This window comes from Uloborus diversus, chromosome 5, assembly GCF_026930045.1.
Source record: "Uloborus diversus isolate 005 chromosome 5, Udiv.v.3.1, whole genome shotgun sequence".
NCBI lineage: Eukaryota > Metazoa > Arthropoda > Arachnida > Araneae > Uloboridae > Uloborus > Uloborus diversus.
Window position 1 is genome coordinate 38,479,664 of NC_072735.1, and position 19,088 is coordinate 38,498,751.

At 32.8% G+C, this 19,088-nt stretch overlaps 1 protein-coding gene across 2 annotated transcripts in view; it reads left to right on the plus strand.

Moving 5' to 3' along the window:
* The window catches only part of LOC129222690 (ecotropic viral integration site 5 ortholog-like), a 263,327-nt gene that overhangs the window by 142,836 nt on the left and 101,403 nt on the right, over nucleotides 1-19,088 (plus strand). The gene's annotated exons all lie outside the window — the stretch shown is intronic.

Genomic DNA, 19,088 nt, shown 5'->3' on the forward strand with positions numbered 1-19,088 from the left:
CTGCGCTTCCTTATTGGACAACCCTGTTAATACAACATAATTTACAATTACTTTCAATTCATGTGTCCAAGGAACGAATTGGGCTGTTTTCGAAATTTTAAAAATATTTTTTCTGAAAAAGCCATAAAATTTAACCATTTTTTAAAAAAAAATTGACAAAGTTAAAAAAAAAGGCGCCTTGATTTAATTTTATTTTTTATACTACTGCTTCTGCTCATGACATCACAAGTGATGAAATGCCATTCACTGAGGCCATTAGCGCAGAGCGCAATATTTTGGCAATAGATAAAGATAAAAATATTATAGCGCAATCATAGTAATTGATTTCTTAATGGTTGCTATTATTATTACTGTTTGATGGCAATCTATTTTTTCAACAGTGTGTAAACATTCAGCGCGCCAAAGTACATCACTTGTGACGTCATCAAAACCACGCGTTATTTCCAAAACCGGACATTTATAAATAAATAATAACTGATGGGAAAATAAAAGTTTTTGTGCTCCATGTTTTTTTTTGCTCATTCTATCAATTTTAGTGACTATAAGTAGTACTTTTGAATGAATACCCCCCATTACCAAGGGTAAATTGCCCCGTTTTCTGTTCGTTGTGGTCTCTATTTGTTTTAAATAAATTTTCTCTGCACATTTGCTTCGGATTTCCGTTCGAAAGAGAAACAAAGTAGTGGCGCTAAACAGACGCAACGTGTCATCCACGGCCCAAATCATTGAAGCGTGAGTCGAGAAGCCGCTTTTATTCATAAGAGAGACAGAATGCCCGAGCAACAAACAATAAAAAGAAAAAGGAAAAAGAGAACCACCATGAAAAGAGCGCGCAAATGGGATCGACACAAAATGGCTTCAGTTTTTTTCCGTTTCTGCGCAAGAGCAGTCCCTGTGTCAAATATAACATTTCCCTACTTCGGCAGTCGTGGAACGCTGAGTCTTGGCTCTGGAATACTTCCCTCAGCGCTTTATTGTTTTTGATCGCGATCGGATGACGTATTGATATGACAGAAACATTGAACCCGCGGATATAGCGCCACACTGAAAATGTCAACACTGTCGGCTATCAACCCAGCAGCGTCGTGAGGCGGCAATTTTCTGTTTTTGGGATACCCTAACCTTCAATGACTCATCGTCCGAAATTGCTTGGAGTTCCTTCCACGGAAGCAGAACGGCAGAGGTGACGTTAGCATTTTTATTATTTTATCTCTTCAGTTTGTTTGGAGAGCTTTTTTCCCCCTTTTAACGTTTATCTGATGTTTCATATGCATCTTCCGTCATTTTATTTTTAAAACTGATGAAAGAGAATTAAAAACAGGAACTTAATTTTGGTTCCTGTGTTAGATATTTTGTCCAGAAGACGCTCATTAAATGCTGTGTTTATTTCTTTTTTGGCAAAAACTAATTTCTTGTTAATTCTAATCTCTGTACCTCAGAACCAGAAGGACGTAAGTCATCTATATCATGGTAATTTTACAGTACAGAGGAAAAACTTTTTTTCTGGCGCATGCAAAGGATGGGATGCGCGCTCTTATAACCCTGGTAAAAAATTGAAAGGGATTTTTTAAAAAGAATGGGGTGGTTTCCTTCAGTCAAAAGTACTACTTTTAGTCACTGAAATTGATAGAATTGGTTTAAAAAAAAAAAAAAAAAAAAAAAAAACTTGAATCCCCAGAAAATATTTTTATTTTTCCCAACAGTTACTTTTTAATATTTTTTTTTTCAATGTCCGATTTTTCAAAGAAGGCGTGGTCTTTATGACGTCACAAATGATGCAATTTGGCGCATGTTCCTACCACGTTTCCATGTTATGATGATCAAGAAGCGAATTAAATATTGCGCTCTACGCTTGCTATCAACCATATCGTTGCCAATACACGTGAAAAAAACATGCGAATTAAATACTTTGCTCTGTGATGGGCAACACTGAATGGCATTTCATCATTTGTGATGTCACACGACAGAAGCGTAAACAATGAAAACCCACTGATTTAAGTAATTTTTTTAAAAATATTAAACATAAACAAATTATTTAAAAAATGGTCAGATCCTATGTTTTTAAGCATGCTCTTTCAGAAAAAAAAATACTTTTAAAATTTTGGAAACGACCCCATTACGTTCACATGGTTCGATGCGGGATAGGCTTCTGCATACAATGCACTAATAAACGGAAAATCGCAATTTTTGGACTTATGTCAGCCTTTCTCTGAGGTACAGATTTGTCACCGATCATAAACTTTAACTTTTCAATGTGCGTTTTTTAAGGTGCGGACAAAATGTCTGAAGCTGCGTGGGTGTCAATAAAAAGCACCAAATGGACGAGAAATTAGGCGTCTAAATTTCATAAGCAATGAAAGGAAGTAGAATTTCCTTCATTTACTCCTAAAAGTATTTAATTAATTGAAAAGATTACTGCAATCGTCTATATTTTTTCTCAGAAAGTATTTGAACACGATGTGGATGAATTACATTGCCGGTGGTTTAGGGGGAGTCGTAACCCCTATGACCCTCCCCTTATATCCGCCCTTGCATTTTTTAAAGTCTTAGCCAGGGCTTAATTTGCGTGGGAGCACACAGGAGCTCAGCTTTGGCATTTATTTTCAATTTTTCATGTATCGGGCGGGATTCAGACTATTTAAGGGAAAAGGGGGCACGTGTGATCACGGGGCACATGTGAACATGGTATGTTTTACTAGGATAACGTCCAGCAAAAAATCTTAAAAAAATCTCAAGTAATGCCAGTACGAGCCCTACTTTTTAAACAAACTTTCAGAGCAAGTAGCCAGTTTATGCTCCTGTGGTGACAGCTTCTTTGTTTTAGCAGATGCTGATGTACTTTCATCACTGTCTTCTTCGTGTAAAAGCATATTTTAAACTAACTAATAAGCTAAATTTAGTTATTGCGAACCATTATATGAACATTCACTTAAATTTATGTCAGTGTTTAATTTTTGTAATTAAATTAAAAATTCTTTATTTTTGAAAATTAGTTTTTTAAGGTAGATGCCGGGGCACTTGTGAACGCAACATGTAGGGGCACATGAAAACAGCTCCCATATTCTTTCCGCAAGTACAAATATCAATGTAAGCTTATTATAACTGTTAAAAGAGATGTAGAGATTTATGATTATTATTTTACTGCACTCAGTTTATACATTTATTGTTAATTATTATTTTAATTCGTTAATTAATAAATAGTTAGCAAAAGTTTTAGTGATATGTAATATTTACGAAGAAAATAAAGACAAAATATTTTTTTTTAAATAAAAACTGAAGTTTAGAAAAATTTTAAATTTCATCATCATACTCTGTATGAAGCTTAAACACTTTATATAACAAGAATATACTTTACATAATAAAATATTATTTTTATTGTTTAGTCTTATAAGACTTTTTCTTGTCAATTCATTGATTAGAACAAGCTATGAAACTTTAAAATTTGACAGTGAGCAGGGTTCTATAATTCAGAAAAAATATTTTCTTAATGACAGATACTGTAAAATTAAAGCTGACAGTATAGGTTACAAACTTTTGAATACAATTAGTATATACGTACGTTAATGCATCATTATAACGAGTTTTTCGTTGAAATATGATGCTAGTCCTGCATTTTTCAATCGTGTTCACCAGGTGCCCCAAGCTTGTTCACATCTACCCCCCTTTCGGGGCACATGTGAACAATTGAAGACATTTTTAAAAAAATCCATGAAGTACAGAAATATTTTTTTTTTTTTAAATCTGAAAACATTCCATGGCACAAAGAAAAGACTATTCAGTCATAAGGACCCTTTTTCTGTGAGAAAATGAAAATATTTTCTGAGAAATTAAAAAATGAAAAAAAAGAAAAGAAAAAGAAAATGTTCACATGTGCCCCCTTTTCCCCTACATATTAAGATAAGTTCTGAAGACCTCTGCTGTGGAAAGATAAAGCGTGGTACATGCAAATTTTTCATTTTGTTGCACTTTTGTCATTTTTTGTACTTTAGCTTTATTGTGAAGCTTGCTTATTTGAATTCCGCTGAAAATAAGAGTCAGAAAAAATGTCAAATCCCAACATTTCCCTATTGTTAGCAAGAAATTTTAAACTCATTTCTTCATAAATCTCAAAACCTCATTTCTGCAGATATTGCCCTTTATCTTCATACGTCAGTATAGGGCTCTCACTCCCACACTTCCTTCGCTAGAAATTAAACTCTGCTCTTCACAGGAAACGTTACGATTGCGATTCGTCATTCTCAGTGTTTAGAAAATTCTACGCCTAAAGCTAATGAAATAAATGTTTAAAAAAATAAAAAAATAGTAAAAAAAAAAAAAAAAAAAAAAAACTCCTCTTAATTAATTAAAGTTCAGACTCTCAACTCGACTAAAATAGGTTTGATGCTTTTACGATCCAAATATAAGTTTTAATCCGACGACAACAATCTCATTCTTTAAAATATCAACTCGTTTTAATTAATGGTCAATGCTCAAAAATGTATGGAACTCATTTTGTAAGTTACAATAATTTATCACTTAAACGTCTGCACAGACTAAAAAAGACGTATAAATGAAATTAAATCCTACTTAATGTCAAATTACAGGTCAGTTAAAGGTAAATATATAGTAGAAAAATATTGAAATAACAGCAATTTTATTTAAGTGTGTTTATTTTCAGTCATTTAAAATTCAGATGTTATCTTTCATGGAGTTGAAATAAATGATTTTACCCAAGAAGTATCATACTATTCAATGACTTAGGCCTCCTCCTACATAAAAGGCGGTTAGTGGAATCAACTTTTCGAAAAAGTTGCCTGTCAACTACAAAATTTCAACCGGATCTGTAATGATTTGAATCCCATTACTGACTTCATCACCATAACGTATTCTTATGGTACATGATAAGCATTTAACAATGGATCATAAAACTTCTTCACAAGCTTGAGTCCATCGGAAGTTGTCAGTCTATATCACAGTTAAACCTCCGTAGAGTGTTTGAATAAAAATTTCGAACATCCCTATATAAGGATTTTTTAAGTTATGGAAGTCGAATAGCTTTGGTTTAACAAGGAGTTCCAGTAATTTATGCTTAGCTTCGTCTGCACAAAACGTACTAGTATATGACATAAGTCACCAAGAAGATGATAGTCAGGGAATTTGCTCGGTTTTTTAAAGAGGGATTTGACCGGCTTAAAATATTATACTTAATAGTTGAAACCGGTCAAGCGGAAACTAATGATCAATCCGAAAACTTATGATCAAGCAAATAACGTTAAAAATCTTAAAAGTTAAGTTTATTGTGTGTTTAATTTGATTTACTTACCTTTCTTAGGATGAAGTTTTCACTTCAATGTTATTATTTTTGCATAGGTTTCTCTCAAGGGCGCCCAGAATGTACATTTTTCGTAGGATGGAAATTCTCAATTTGCCGGATGATAAAATACTGGTATGCACTTAACTGCATCTAATGAAAACTGACATTCAGGCATTAAAAAAAAATTCCAATATTGCGCATGTTTGAAAATTTTCCAAATCGTAAGGCAAAATTTGCGGAATAAGGAACTTTTTGGGAAATCACATTGACCTTCCGTCACCTTCCATCGGGGCGCACCAGCTTTCCCTTAATGCATCTCAGGCTCCTGTCCTGAAATTCGTTTTTGTTTCGTTTCCTATTGCTTGAGCCAAATCCTCTTTAATTCTTGATCACGCTTACTTAGATCCCTTGATCTTTTACTGTTTTGTTACTTCTATTTGGGAAGACAGTTACTATCAAGAAATGTTTCTGAAAATATAATAAATCAATAGTTTATTTATTACATTCCAGACAGAGCAACACTAAAACGTTGGTTATTCATAAATTCGTTTGTGCATATTAGCATTCAAATATCTTATATAATTGTTTAATTTTTGATTGTATCAGTTTCATATTCTTAGTTTTATATTGAACTAGTGGTACCCGCACGGCTTTGCCCGTAGTTGAAAATTAAAAGTTCATTCGGTTCGCCTGTATATTTACAAATAATGGATGACGAATTTCTCGCCAATTGGCTATGTTCATTCGCTCTCCCATTCCACGTCATGATGATTTCGTAATTTACTCGTCCCTCTTATGATAATTTTACTCCGAAAAATGTTCTTAAAATTGAAGTAAAAAAAGAACAAAATCGAATTTTCGAAAAATCGCTTCGAAGTGCACACCCCCATGCTACAAACTAACTTTGTGCCAAATTTCATGAAAATCGACCGAACGGTCTAGACGCTATGCGCGTCACAGAGATCCAGACATCCTACAAACATCCAGACAGAGACTTTGAGCTTTATTATTAGTAAAGATTAAGAACTGTAGAAACTTATTGCTGCATAATTGTAGTCAACTAATCACTGTAATAAATTATACATTCATCTAACTTTTTTTGTATTTTTGTATAAAATGGATATTTTTTTAATAAAAAGCTTACAAATCACACATGAAAGGCAAAACCCTGTTAGAAAGTGCTCTTCAATATGATCTAATTCCTGTACCTGATTAAAAATTAATGTTACCTTTAATCGCTTATTAAATGCTTATGATCACTCATAAGAAAAGAGCAGACGCATTATCTAATGAAGACATGTTAAAATATAAATTTCCCTCGATAAGTTAGTGGTGCTTGACAAAATAATTATTTAATGTCAAATAATTTTGACATCATTAAGTAAGTTGGGGAAAAGATAACACATTTGTGGCTTCATGTACTTTATAGATGTCAAAGGTCATATTTGTTTCAGAAGATCATTGCAATATTTATTCGATGTACGCTAAGAGTACGAACGTTATTCTCTTTATCTCAGTGACAAGAAATAACTACTCAAAATTCTTTATTGATTTAACCTGTGTGTTAACAGCTTGGAACAAGAATTATTTTGTTTACAGTCGATGATTTTATCAACTTTTCTGACACTTACATGATAAGTTTAACCTCTATCGACTAATCTACAAGTAACATCTTTCCTTTGTGAATGTACTAATAATCATATTATCATTTTCTTCTATTAGCTGCTGATAGACGCAAATAAATATTGTGATTAGCAATGGAAGCCAAATCGATTTTGGCAGCTTCACCAATTTGTCAGGACGACAAGGATGATTTAGAACCAGAGGCTAAAGCATTTCATTAAACTTGTTCGATAGTGAATTAAACATGTTAATGAAGCTACCGAAATATCTCAGGTAACTGTAAAGGAAGACATTGAAATGATTGCAAATCGACGGAAATTGTGAAGTTCGAGTAGTTGTTTCTGTAAACTGGAGCTATAAGATGCGTCATTTATGGCAGGGGTTCTTAACATTTCTAACCCATTTACCCCTTTCTGAGTAATACCTAACTTAGCATACAACCGACTAAAACGCTTTAGTTTTTTTTTAAATTAGTTCAAATTTTACTGTTAAACAATTTTGTTTTCTTACGTGTAGGAAGTTTAAATTAAAAACAAGATATTTTATTCTAATGAGTGTTTTATTACGAAGTTTTTAGAAATTAGACAAAAACATAAAAGGTATAATTAACTAATTAGTCGGAACTTTTCTTTGCGAAGTTCATCGCTCTTTGGCTCTTCCTTTGTTAAATACAGCCGCTAATCATTCTCAATAGATGCTTGATTTATACTTGTTCTTCAGGTAAGTTAATTTTTTTTGCGGAAGTTTCCAAGAAGATACTTCACATCCATGTCTACTAATTCTTAGTATTCTCAGTTCTAGTCCAAAAGTAACTGGAAAAAGCAGGGCTGCGGAGTCGAAAGAAAAATGTTCGACTTCAACTCCCGGATTTTGAAACCTCAGACTCCGGCTTTTTTATTCATTTATTTTTATTTTTTCAAATCCCCACACCTCATGGAAAGGGGGAAAAAACCTCTAAACAGAAATTGAAATATTAATTCCTTTTTATGAAATTTTCGTTTTGTATTTTATTGTAAACCTAAGATGCATACAACGTTAGAAATTCAATTTGAAAATCGAATTATCCAATAATTGCGACTTCTAAAAAGAGATTACTTAGACATCTCATTTTTAAAAAAAATGAAAAGGATTAATTTGCTCCACTTTAATGTTTAACAAATTGATGTTGATCAAATCCTGTGCTTTCAATTTTTGAAAGCTGTTACTTGAGAGAGAGAGATAAAAAAAAAAACTTTTTTTGCAAAGTCAAAGAATTTTTTTGAGAGGGGGCGCCCCCCTCCCGGGGGACACGCATCTGGTGGGTGACACCACAACTTAATTTCAGAGTTTATAAAAATTGAAATACTTTAATTTTGAAAAATTTCCCCAATCATAAATCTTTAAAATTTCAATGAAAATATTGCACTATATTGCGGGGAGAGGTCGGGTACATGTACGTCTGGATCAAGTTTTACACAAAACGCGGTGGTATACAGTTTTATACGAATAGCTTTTACTATACATACGTTTCTTGGCTCAATTTTTAATTTTAATTTCATTGGCAACTTTAGAATTAACTTTAATATGAAGATTTTAGGATTAACTACAATTATTGAGGGTTGTAACCAATAAATCGAGGGTTGTAACCAATAAATCATGTGCTGATTTTATTTTGTACTTTTTAGTGATAAACGAGCTTTCTTACATAAAGTCTTTAGATTAAAAAAAAAAAATTTATATTTTATCGGATCTTTTGGATTTGCACTTTCGTTCCAACACTCATTTAAATTTACCAAGCCCCCACAAAAGTTTCCCGACTTGCTCAAGCGATACATACATCCCTTTTACTATTTTATAACTAAGATCGAGGTAAAAAATACGTTATTATTTTTATTTGAAAGTGATTACTTAGAAAATGTTAGGCAACAAAATTGTTTGCTGACAGTTGCTTTCAGTTAAATAAAGTTAAAAAATAAGCAAACTAGAAAACGGCTTAGGTAGCTGTTACAGAAAGTTCGATAAACAATCAAGCCAGCTGGTTGCCTCAATGACAGTTATTTTCTTATTAGTAGGCCTTCATACATGTAATCAAATTAATTGGTAGTTAATTTTTCAAAAAATGCAAGGAGAGTCAGGGAAAATTTAAAAAAAAAAAAAAAGAAAAAGAAACCGAGAGTTGGAGTGGGGGGGGGGGGGGGCATGTTTTTAAACGACTCCGACTCCTTTACCCGAAAATCAGTCCGACTCCGACTCCACAGCTCTGGTAAAAAGTACTGCAATACTTTTGTTTCAATGTAGGGTCACATATATTAATCAGCGTTTGTCACAATTAAATTTTAGCTATATCAATACAGGCCCGTCATTCAAAGTTTTCTAGGGGGTTGGGGTATATACTCAATTCATTTTACAGGGGGAAAACATCAAAATACATGCAAAATGCACATTTCATTACATTTTTAAAATCCAAGGTAGGTTAATTGATCCCCCCCCCCCCTCGATCTCACAAATGACGGGCCTGTATCAACATAATATTGAGAAACACTGCTTTATGTTTTTTTTTTTTTTTTTTTTTTTCAGTTTATTTGTAAAGAATAATTTTAGTTATTCTTCGTAGTAAAAGTTTTTCATTTTTATGTTTATGAAATACTTAAAGGTGATAGTTTATTCGTCAAATTTAATCCATCAACATCCTTTATTTCAAATGTCGTGTAACGGATTGTGCAAAGAAAACATGCTAGTTGAGGTTCTCAAGTTTTCTTTCTAAAACTCAAATTCCCAAGCTGAGTTTTTATCGTTAAATTACTTACACGAGAGAATTTCATTACCGTGTCCTAGCTGAAACGATAAATAGCATTTATGAATTTTACCCAGTCAGGCAAAAAATTAGATTCTCAGAAATTAATGTAATCAAATTATTTCGAACTCTGCTTTCCTGTCGCTATTTTCCTCCCAGGTCTTAAATCACCTTCGAATTCCAAAATAGCAATTTTCTTACGGCTCTCCTTCCTCCGCCATCCCATATTCGAATTTTCGAATGCGATGAATCATACCATGCTTCCATCCTTTTACCATTAACCTAAATCTACATTCATCTCCATTCTGAACGGAATAATCGTCTTTCTGGAAAACAATTCGATTAAGGAAGGAGGCTTCCCCCCATTCTGTTGTGCCTTTTCCGCAACTTCGGCGAAACAAAAGAAAGAATTCTTTTCAATTTACTAGTGGTCTCCCCCGGTTATGAATCGTTCCGGGAGACGTTTATTATACCGCTGTCAGCACTGGAGATCATGTTTGCTGTATTCTTGGCATTTTTTTTTTTTTTTTTTTGCTTTTATTTTTGCATTCCTCTCACATCTCAGCTCTTGTTTCTTGCAGATCATAAATTATTCCGTCCGTTGAAATTTTAAGCATGCGTTGCTGTTGATAATTCACACATGGGCTTGGCATGACTTGGTTAGTGGGAGGATTATTTTTTACTTGTTGGTTACATTTCAATTGGGTATACAGTCTTGGAACTTTTTGATTTGACGTAATTATTTTAAAAGATTAGCGTTGTTTCTTCCTTTGTTCATATGAATTCAAAGACAGTCATCTTAGCCGGTTTCCGTTTTAAAGCCGTAAAACGGGGGGTATACGTTTTTAGAAGTATTTTTCACAATCTTTCCAACCATACCAAGCTCGAAGCACTAAAATACATTTTTCGTGTAGAAAAAGCGGTTTAAAAAATGAATTAAAACTTATTGTTTCACGCTTCCAACATTGAATTTTAACAATGGAAAAGAGATAAAATTAAAAATTTTGAGTTTCGCAAACTAAAAAACGCTTATAACTTTTTTTGCAGTGGATTTAGGTTATTGCACTTTGGACGCCCTGACAATTTTTTCGTTAGGAGCATTTTTTAAAGCTATTTCCAACCATGTCAAATTCGAAAAAATTGAACCTTCCGTTCGCGTAGAAAGTGCCATTCAGGTCGAAAATGCGTTTTTTTAATTAATATCTCCGATAATAAGCGTTCGATTTCAAAAATTTTTATTGATGACACTAAAACTCAGCAATAGCTACCGAACAAAAAAAGAATGAAGGAAATCAGTTCACAAACAGAGGTGAAATCGGTACCGAAAGAAAACATAAAGATATAGCTAGTAGGAAAATGGTTTTAAACAAGAAGTTCTGTCTAGAACTAGACGAGCCTACTTTCCCGTATACCCATACTACTTTCTAGTACCTGATCAATATTCTCAAAAATAGCTAAAATCGCAAATTTTTTCAAACATATTTTTAAAATACTTTAAGCTGATTTCTAGGAATAAAATATTCCTCACTCATCTAAAAAAATTAAATGCGTAAAAAAAAAAAAAAATAGCAGCAACTTTTAAACAAAGCAGCTAATACACTTCTTTCCATTAAAAAATCTTTAACAGCTTTCAAAACGAAAAAATAATAATTAAAATTAATAAGCTCATTAAAATAAATACATCATATCAAAAAAAAAAAAAAAAAAAATCGTTTATTTTTCCCCTGTTGCCAAAAACAATTTTTTAAATGAATTAATGCACTTACCAAAATAAATAAAAACAATAAAATGTCAACTTAAAGAAATAATTTTCATTGTCAAAAAAAAAAAAAAAAACGTCTGCGCATATTTTTATGTAGAAACATAAATGACTTCGAGTTTATTCGCCGAAAACTGAATACCTAAATTAAAACTTTAGCGTAAAAATAAAAACAAGTCAAATCAACAAAAATTATTTCACAGTCAAAACCATAGCTGCGGAGTCGGAGTCAATCTCATTTTGGGGTAAAGGAGTCGGAGTCGAATATCCAAGAATCGGAGTCAGTCATCTGTCCTCCGTGTATAAATGTTTGCCAAAGCTACGAAGTCAGAGTCTAAGTCAGGGAGTCGGAGTCCGATTAATCGTCGGGCATAGGAGTCGAAGTCGGAGTCAAGTGCCCCTAAATTCTCGGAGTCGAAGTCTGTAGTTTGGCGTCAAGAGCTATTTCCAACAAAATTTGTTTGAAAAAAATCCGCCTTAGAGTACGGAATCTACATTGACTTTCAGTTTCTCCGTAGGCGCTAATGTTAAGGGATTTGAACTGTTCACAATTGAACGGAAAATTGTTCAAATCAAAAAGATATTTTATATACAAGTTTTTCATCAAAAGCTTTTTCCTACAAAGTTTATTTGAAGCAAATTCGCCTAACAGTTCGGAATTGCCTTGAATTTCCCCGTAGGCGCTAATGTTAAGTTTTTTTGAACTGTTCAAAATTGAACAAAAAATAGTTCAAATCAAAAAGTGAAATATGGGAATGAGGTGTCCTCGCCGAGATCTTTCGAACAAAAAAAAAGTTTGTTCGAATCGGACTATTAATTCAAAAGTTATTAGGGGGGGACAGACAGACCGACAGACCGACAGACATTTTTCCCCATTTCAATACTCTACTTTCCAATTTTTAATTTTTCAACATTTATTTAATTATTTTATTTATTTTTGACTTTTTTTTGTTTTTTGCGATATTTTTAAGATGCATTAAGCCTTCTTTCATGCTTTTTTCTTCTTTTTCTGCCTTTTACTGGGAAAGTAGGCTAAAAATGAAAAATTGAATTATAAACTTTGTAGAAAGCACCTTTCTTGAGCGTAAAAATTGTAACTCAAACTTAAAAGATTGTTTCCTTTTGTAATAGTTAGTTTCCCCTCTGATATGTAATTTGTTCAAATGTGTGTGTAATTCATTATGGTCTTATCCGAATAAACGACAATAAAACACATCTTGCTACATTTGAATAAGCTGCTGTAATTAATCTTATGTTTTGGTATGGAAATATATATTCCAGTCAGTTTATAGTAAAGTATTTAGGTGCTTAATTTCGACAAACAAGATAAATTCATTTTCTGCGGTACTTGATATTCGTGCATAGGTTCCTCTTTTAATTAAGTGACGTGCCAGCAATCGCTTTATTTTGAAAATTGTTCCACATTTCACTGAAAAATTAATGGTAAATAGCAAGTTACTCATTCTTTTGGCTGTTGTCCAAGAAAACTACTCATTCGAGGAATGTATTATTCCTCCTTTATTCTTTTCCAGTTAAGCTGATACTTACTAAATCATTCTTTAAAATTACTTGCCGCAGAAGCCAAAGGGGTCGTACGTAAATATCACGCTTTGATTCAGGAGGGGGAGTTAGGGAAATTGTGATATTTTGTGACAAAGTTGGTAACTAGAAATGTGACATCACGCTTGTGTTTTCACGATATGTTTATAAAAAGTAGCGTGACATGTGACCATGGGGGGGGAGGGGAATGAAGCATGACACTTTGTGACACAAGGGGAGAGGCAAAAATGTTGAAAGAAACTGTGACATCATTTATGGATAGTCCAAAAAGGAAGTTGTGAGCTCTGTTTCCTATTGAATATTGTAGATTTATCTTTCATAGTTTGTAACACAGTCCGTTTTGGTTTCTCGGTGTTCAGTTACAGAGGTGTAAAATTTATTATACTTAAGGAGCGAAAAACAGGAAAATCGAATATTCCGTTCCAAAAATAACCCCTAGATCTTTTCTAGAAGCCTAATTATGTTTTTCCAGAAAGGTCCAAGTACTATGCATTATTTCCCCGCAAAATTTCCCGTTTTATTTGAGTTTCCCCTCCCTGGAAACACTGAGTCTTTTGGGATAACACCCGCCATTATGTTTTGTTGTTTCCAAAACTGTTTCTGCAGCTGTGAGTGATGGGAAGTATTTTTTCGGGTGATTTTGTACTAGGACCACCAAAATAACAAGTTTATAAGTGATTTTGTGTCACACACTGGTTTCATGGAGCAGTTTTATTGTTCGTTTTCACGTTTTCCCCTTCGAACATCGATTTTGGTGAATTTTGTGAAATGGGTAAGCTGCCTGACCTCTTACTACCTAAGAAATCACTGGTTAGGTGTAGATTAGACCGAAATACCTTTTCACAAAGAGAAATCGCGAAAAAACTTAATAGTTCCGAAAAAACTGTGCACAGAATCGATATTTTCTTCAAAGAAAACATACCAGTTGTCTCAAAGGGGTTGAGAAAGTGTGGTAGAAATAGAAAACACAAAATATCTCCAAGGATGGAAAGAAAACTTATTCGGATAGTCAAGGCCAACACAAGAGCAATTAGTAAGAACTTGCAAACAGTCTGAAGCATTGTGGTGCGGAATTGAACCCATCATTTGTACCGCGAAGACTCATCGCCAATGAGATGTCTGCTCGATTACCCTTCAGGAAGGCCTAAATCACACCACCTATGGCAAATAAAAGGATTCAGTGGTCTCTTGAACCCCTTTTGGACATCTTTGGCTCAGTCAATCCTTTTCTTTGTCACAGCTGAGGTGATTTTGGTCTCCCCATGTGACCTTAGAGAAGGCATCTCATTGGCGATGAGTTGTCGCCGGATGGATTCAACCCCTCACCATATGCAAGGTCCTTACTAGTTGCTCTTCTGTTGGCTTTGACCATCTGAATAAGTTTTATTTCCATTTTTGGGGACATTTTGTGTTTTCTGCTACATTTTGCCAGCCCCTTTGAGACAACTGGTATGTTTTCTTTGACAGAAAAATTAATTCTGCTGAAATTTTTTTGTGGGAAATATTAAGTTTTTTTTTGCAATTTCTCTTTGTGAAAAGGTGTTTTGGTCGTCTAGCATATACATATCCAGTGCTTTCTTGCATGGTGAGAGGTCAGGCAGCTTACCCATTTCACAAAATTCACCAAAATCGATGTTCGACGAGGGAAACGTAAGAAAGAGCACTAAAAATGTTCCCTAAAACCCATGTGCGACACAAAATCACTCATAAACTTTTTATTTTGATAATCCTAGTGCACACACACACACACACACACACAAAAAAAAAAAAAAAAAAAGGAAAGAGAAACTCAAGTAAATAGGATTTTTTCGGGGAGATAATATATTGTACTTTGACTATTCTGAAAAAAAAAAAAAAAAAAAAAAAAAAAACATAATTAGGCTCTTAAAAAGGATCTAGAGGATTTTTCTTAACCGGAATATTCGATTTTCCCGTTTTTTGCTCCTTGATTCTAATAAATATCACCTCTGTATTTTATATTTTTTTGTTTAACATTTATTTTGATATTTTGAACATGTAGGATCTGGGGGGGGGGGAGGGGGGAGGAGGTAAGGCAGGTTAAAAAAGGAAAGAAACCTCTTCTGAGAGAATTTTGAATGATTGTAAGTTTGCTCAGTCAATACATTATTCTGTTACTCTTAATTTGCTGTGGTTTCAAAACAATTTCAAGCCACCTTTCGTTTTCTTTTCATTTAACTCAAATAACATGTAGCTACGCATTTATTCATGCATGTAATTATACATGCATTAATGCTTGTAAATACTGTTCAATATTGTTTATTTAATAACTTTCGCATCTTTATTTTAGTAAGACACCATATTTACTACTCAAATCTTTTATTTTTATAAGGCTTCAGTTCTTTTGATCGCACCTTGAACACCAAAGATATTGCATTGTGCATTTTTGGAATTTTCTCCTTCATTTTCCTTTTAATTCAATAATTTTGTTGTTAAAAAATTAATAAAATTTTGTTCCTAAAATCTAAGCGGATCTACATGCCTTAGCCCTGGCTTAGGGGCGGCAACTTACTGTCTAATAAGATAAAATGCTTTGTTTAAAATAATAAAAAAAAAGGAATGTTCTTTTACTTTTGAAACAATTTCGGTTTTTAATAATTTTTTAATGAAATGTTTATAAATACACGGTGACAAGAAATAACTTGAACACACATGATACATTATAATTTTATTACTAATGAAAATATTACGACCAAACCTTAAAATAAATATGAATACATCATTTCGTCTAATATATTTACAAATTTTCTAAGTGGCTACCTTTAGCCTTAATACAGAGCTTTAAATGTGTCTAATTTTCGACTGTGAGCCGCAACTCACTTACTGATATTTTATCCCATTACTTGGATAAGGATTTCTTTGGGGATGCCAAAGTTTTATGAGGTTGTCTTTCAATTAAAAACCAGATTTCCATCACTTTACTGTTATGTGTGTGTGTGGGGGAGGGGGGGGGGTATTGTCATTTCACTCCCTTTTTACTTTAACAACAGAATTTCACCTTAGTCCTTTTTTTTATAAATCACATATGATATCGCTATAGCTCGCCCTTCGCATCCAAACTGAACTGTCCTGAATTAAATGCCTATAGAATTTTTTAAACAGTCTGAAGTGTTCAATGTGCTGATATACGTTTTTTTAAAATAAAACTTTGCAGTCATGTGATAGGCTTGCCATACGTCCCGGTTGGACCGGGACAGTCCCGGATTTGAGACAAAATTCCGTTGTCCCGGTCGGTTACTTCACGTCCCGGAATATCATAAATTTGATTTTAGATGACCAAATATGTCGAAAAATAATTAACTGTGAAGGATTATTTAGGATAATTACTTTGTCATTTGCAACATTAATATATAAAATTAATATTGAACATGCTTGTGAAGGTTTTTAAAACAATATTAAAACCAAAAGTGTTCTGGCTAATGAAAATTACATGCAAATATTGTTAATTTTTTTTCCTTATTCAAAGTGTGTCTCCTTTCTTAAGTAACTTGAAAGTATTAACGTGTAGGAAATAAAATTTTTACATTTATCTGCTTGGGTCATGTATTATTACTCCTGGTTTTAGTTTATAATTTAATATCCATTTTCATTTATTCGTAGCATTAAGAATGAACTGCCTTCTAAAATACTCTAAAAACCAGCCAAGGCTGTGAACCCTTTTGAATACTCCGCGACAACCGGGGGGGGGGGGGGTTCTCTTCCGTTGTCCTGGTTGAAAATTTCAGAAATCTGGTAAGCCTACATATGACTGACTTACTGTAATAAGCTTCATTCAGCTATATGTTGGAAGCATTTATCTTCTCCAATTGTTAAATTTTACTGAAGGACCTTGTCGTGCAGGTTTCAGAGTTTAACTAGCTCTAAATTTAATTCTATTATTTCTAAACTGAGTTGCATTCATCGTTCATTTATATCTTTATTCTTTTCTTACTTTTTGTTCTGAGAAGTTTCCCATCGTGTTGCAAAAAAATCCAACACTTTGATTACTGTTTAAGTACCTCCTTTTTTCCCTCTTTTGATAAAATGTGCTTTTATTGAGGCAATATTTGCTTTGCTGATGTAAACTGTGGAAGGCTAAAGAAAAACAGATAATTCGCATGTTATCTATTCTATCTTTAATTTATTTCGTGATTATTTAAAATGCCGAAGAAAATATTTTTTCCCTCACTATTTTTCTTTTTTTAGCCTCGAATACATTCATTAGATGGGGCTGCATTTTCTTCTATTAATTAATTATTTGAATCTTTGCGTATTTTAATTGCTTTCCATGTTTAAAATTCTGTGCATTAACCATTGTTCGTGTAATCCGAAGAGATGTTAATAAACTTTGCTTTCTTTTTGAGCTATTTCTGCATATTTAGTTAGTTTTTATTTATTTATTTTTAAAGAACTTTTCATGTAAATCAGTTAAGTTTTCGAACTTTTTTTTGAGCAAAATGTATTTTTTTGCTTTCTTTCTCATAAGGCTACGTATCTTATTTTCTTAGTTGTATTTTATTAACATTAGCTGTGTTCTATACCTGCATTGAATTTTGAATGCATTTTTATTTTTTTATCCTATCTTTTTTTCTTTAAACTGTTCAGAAAAATACTTGATATATTTTTATTTCACCGAAACTAATTCAAATTTTTCTTCTTTCTATCTTTTGGTGTTTTTATTTTTTATGGTTCGTTTCTGTAGAGCCAATTAAGATTCAGTTACAAACACGGAGAAGATTTAAAAGTTATAAAGCAGCGCGCGATAGCATGTTTTAGAACTTACCATTTTTCTCCACTTTCTTTTTTATTCCCAGCGTTTGGAAAATAAAAGGTTCGTTTTAAAAATATGACTGTCTTTAAATGCTAATGTGCAAATTTTTGTTGATTTACTGAAGTGGATTTGAAACAAAGGATAAAGATTTTGGGTACTGTTAATCTTTGGTTATTCTCGCGAAAATGACACAAATTATGCCCGAGACTTTGGAATTTTTAAAAATCTCTGTTAATAATTGCCACCAATTAATTATATTCATTTATTGATTCTCCATTTAATTTTATGACCAAGTATCAATTGTTTGAAGAAAATATTTTGCTTTGGAACAAGAAGGAGAATGTTACACGCGTCCTATCTTCAAATCATTAGGAGTTAAAATGTGATTGTAATTACTTTGAAGTGTAACAACAATATAAATTATGAGTTATGCAAGGTGTCCGAAAAGTCCTTGACGTATTTTAAAAATTCATTGAAAAACAACAATTGTCGTATGAATGAGTGGTTTGCACCATAATACTTCACGGGGTCAAAAACATTTTATGACATCATAAAAAAATCAATAAATAAAGAAAAAAAAAAAAAAAAAAGAAAAAAAGTGTAATTTTATTGGTAATGAGGTCGTTTCCAAAATTTTAAAAGTATTTTTTTCTGAAAGAGCATGCTTAAAAACATAGGATCTGACCATTTTTTAAATAATTTGTTTATGTTTAATATTTTTAAAAAATTACTGAAATCGGTGCGCTTTCATTTTTTATGCTTCTGCCGATGACATCACAAATAATAAAATGCCGTTCACTGTTGCCATTCAGAAGAGCACAATATTTAATTTGCATCTTGACTCAGGTGTACTGGCAACGATATGGTTGATAGCAAGCGTAGAGCTCAATATTTAATTCGCTTCTTGATTATCATAACGTGAAAACGCAGTGAAAAATGTGCCAAAGAACATCGTTTGTGACGTCATAAAGACCACGCCTTGTTTGAAAAATTGGACATTTAAAAAAATTAATTAAAAAAATAATTGTTGGGAAAATAAAAGTATTTTCTGGGTCCATGTTATAATTATTATTATTATTATTTTTTGCTTATTCTATGAAATTCTGTGACTAAAAGTAGTACTTTCGACTGAAGGAAACAACCCCGTTGCTGTATTGTCACAGTTATTTAAAAAAAAAAAAAAAAAAAAAAACCGTCATGTGAGGTGTTTAATTATTTTATTAAATAGAAAACAATGCCTTTATTATCAGAGTTTAATGTGCGCACCGTTTGTGGACATGGGATAAACTCGAGTACCGTTTAGATGTGGTTC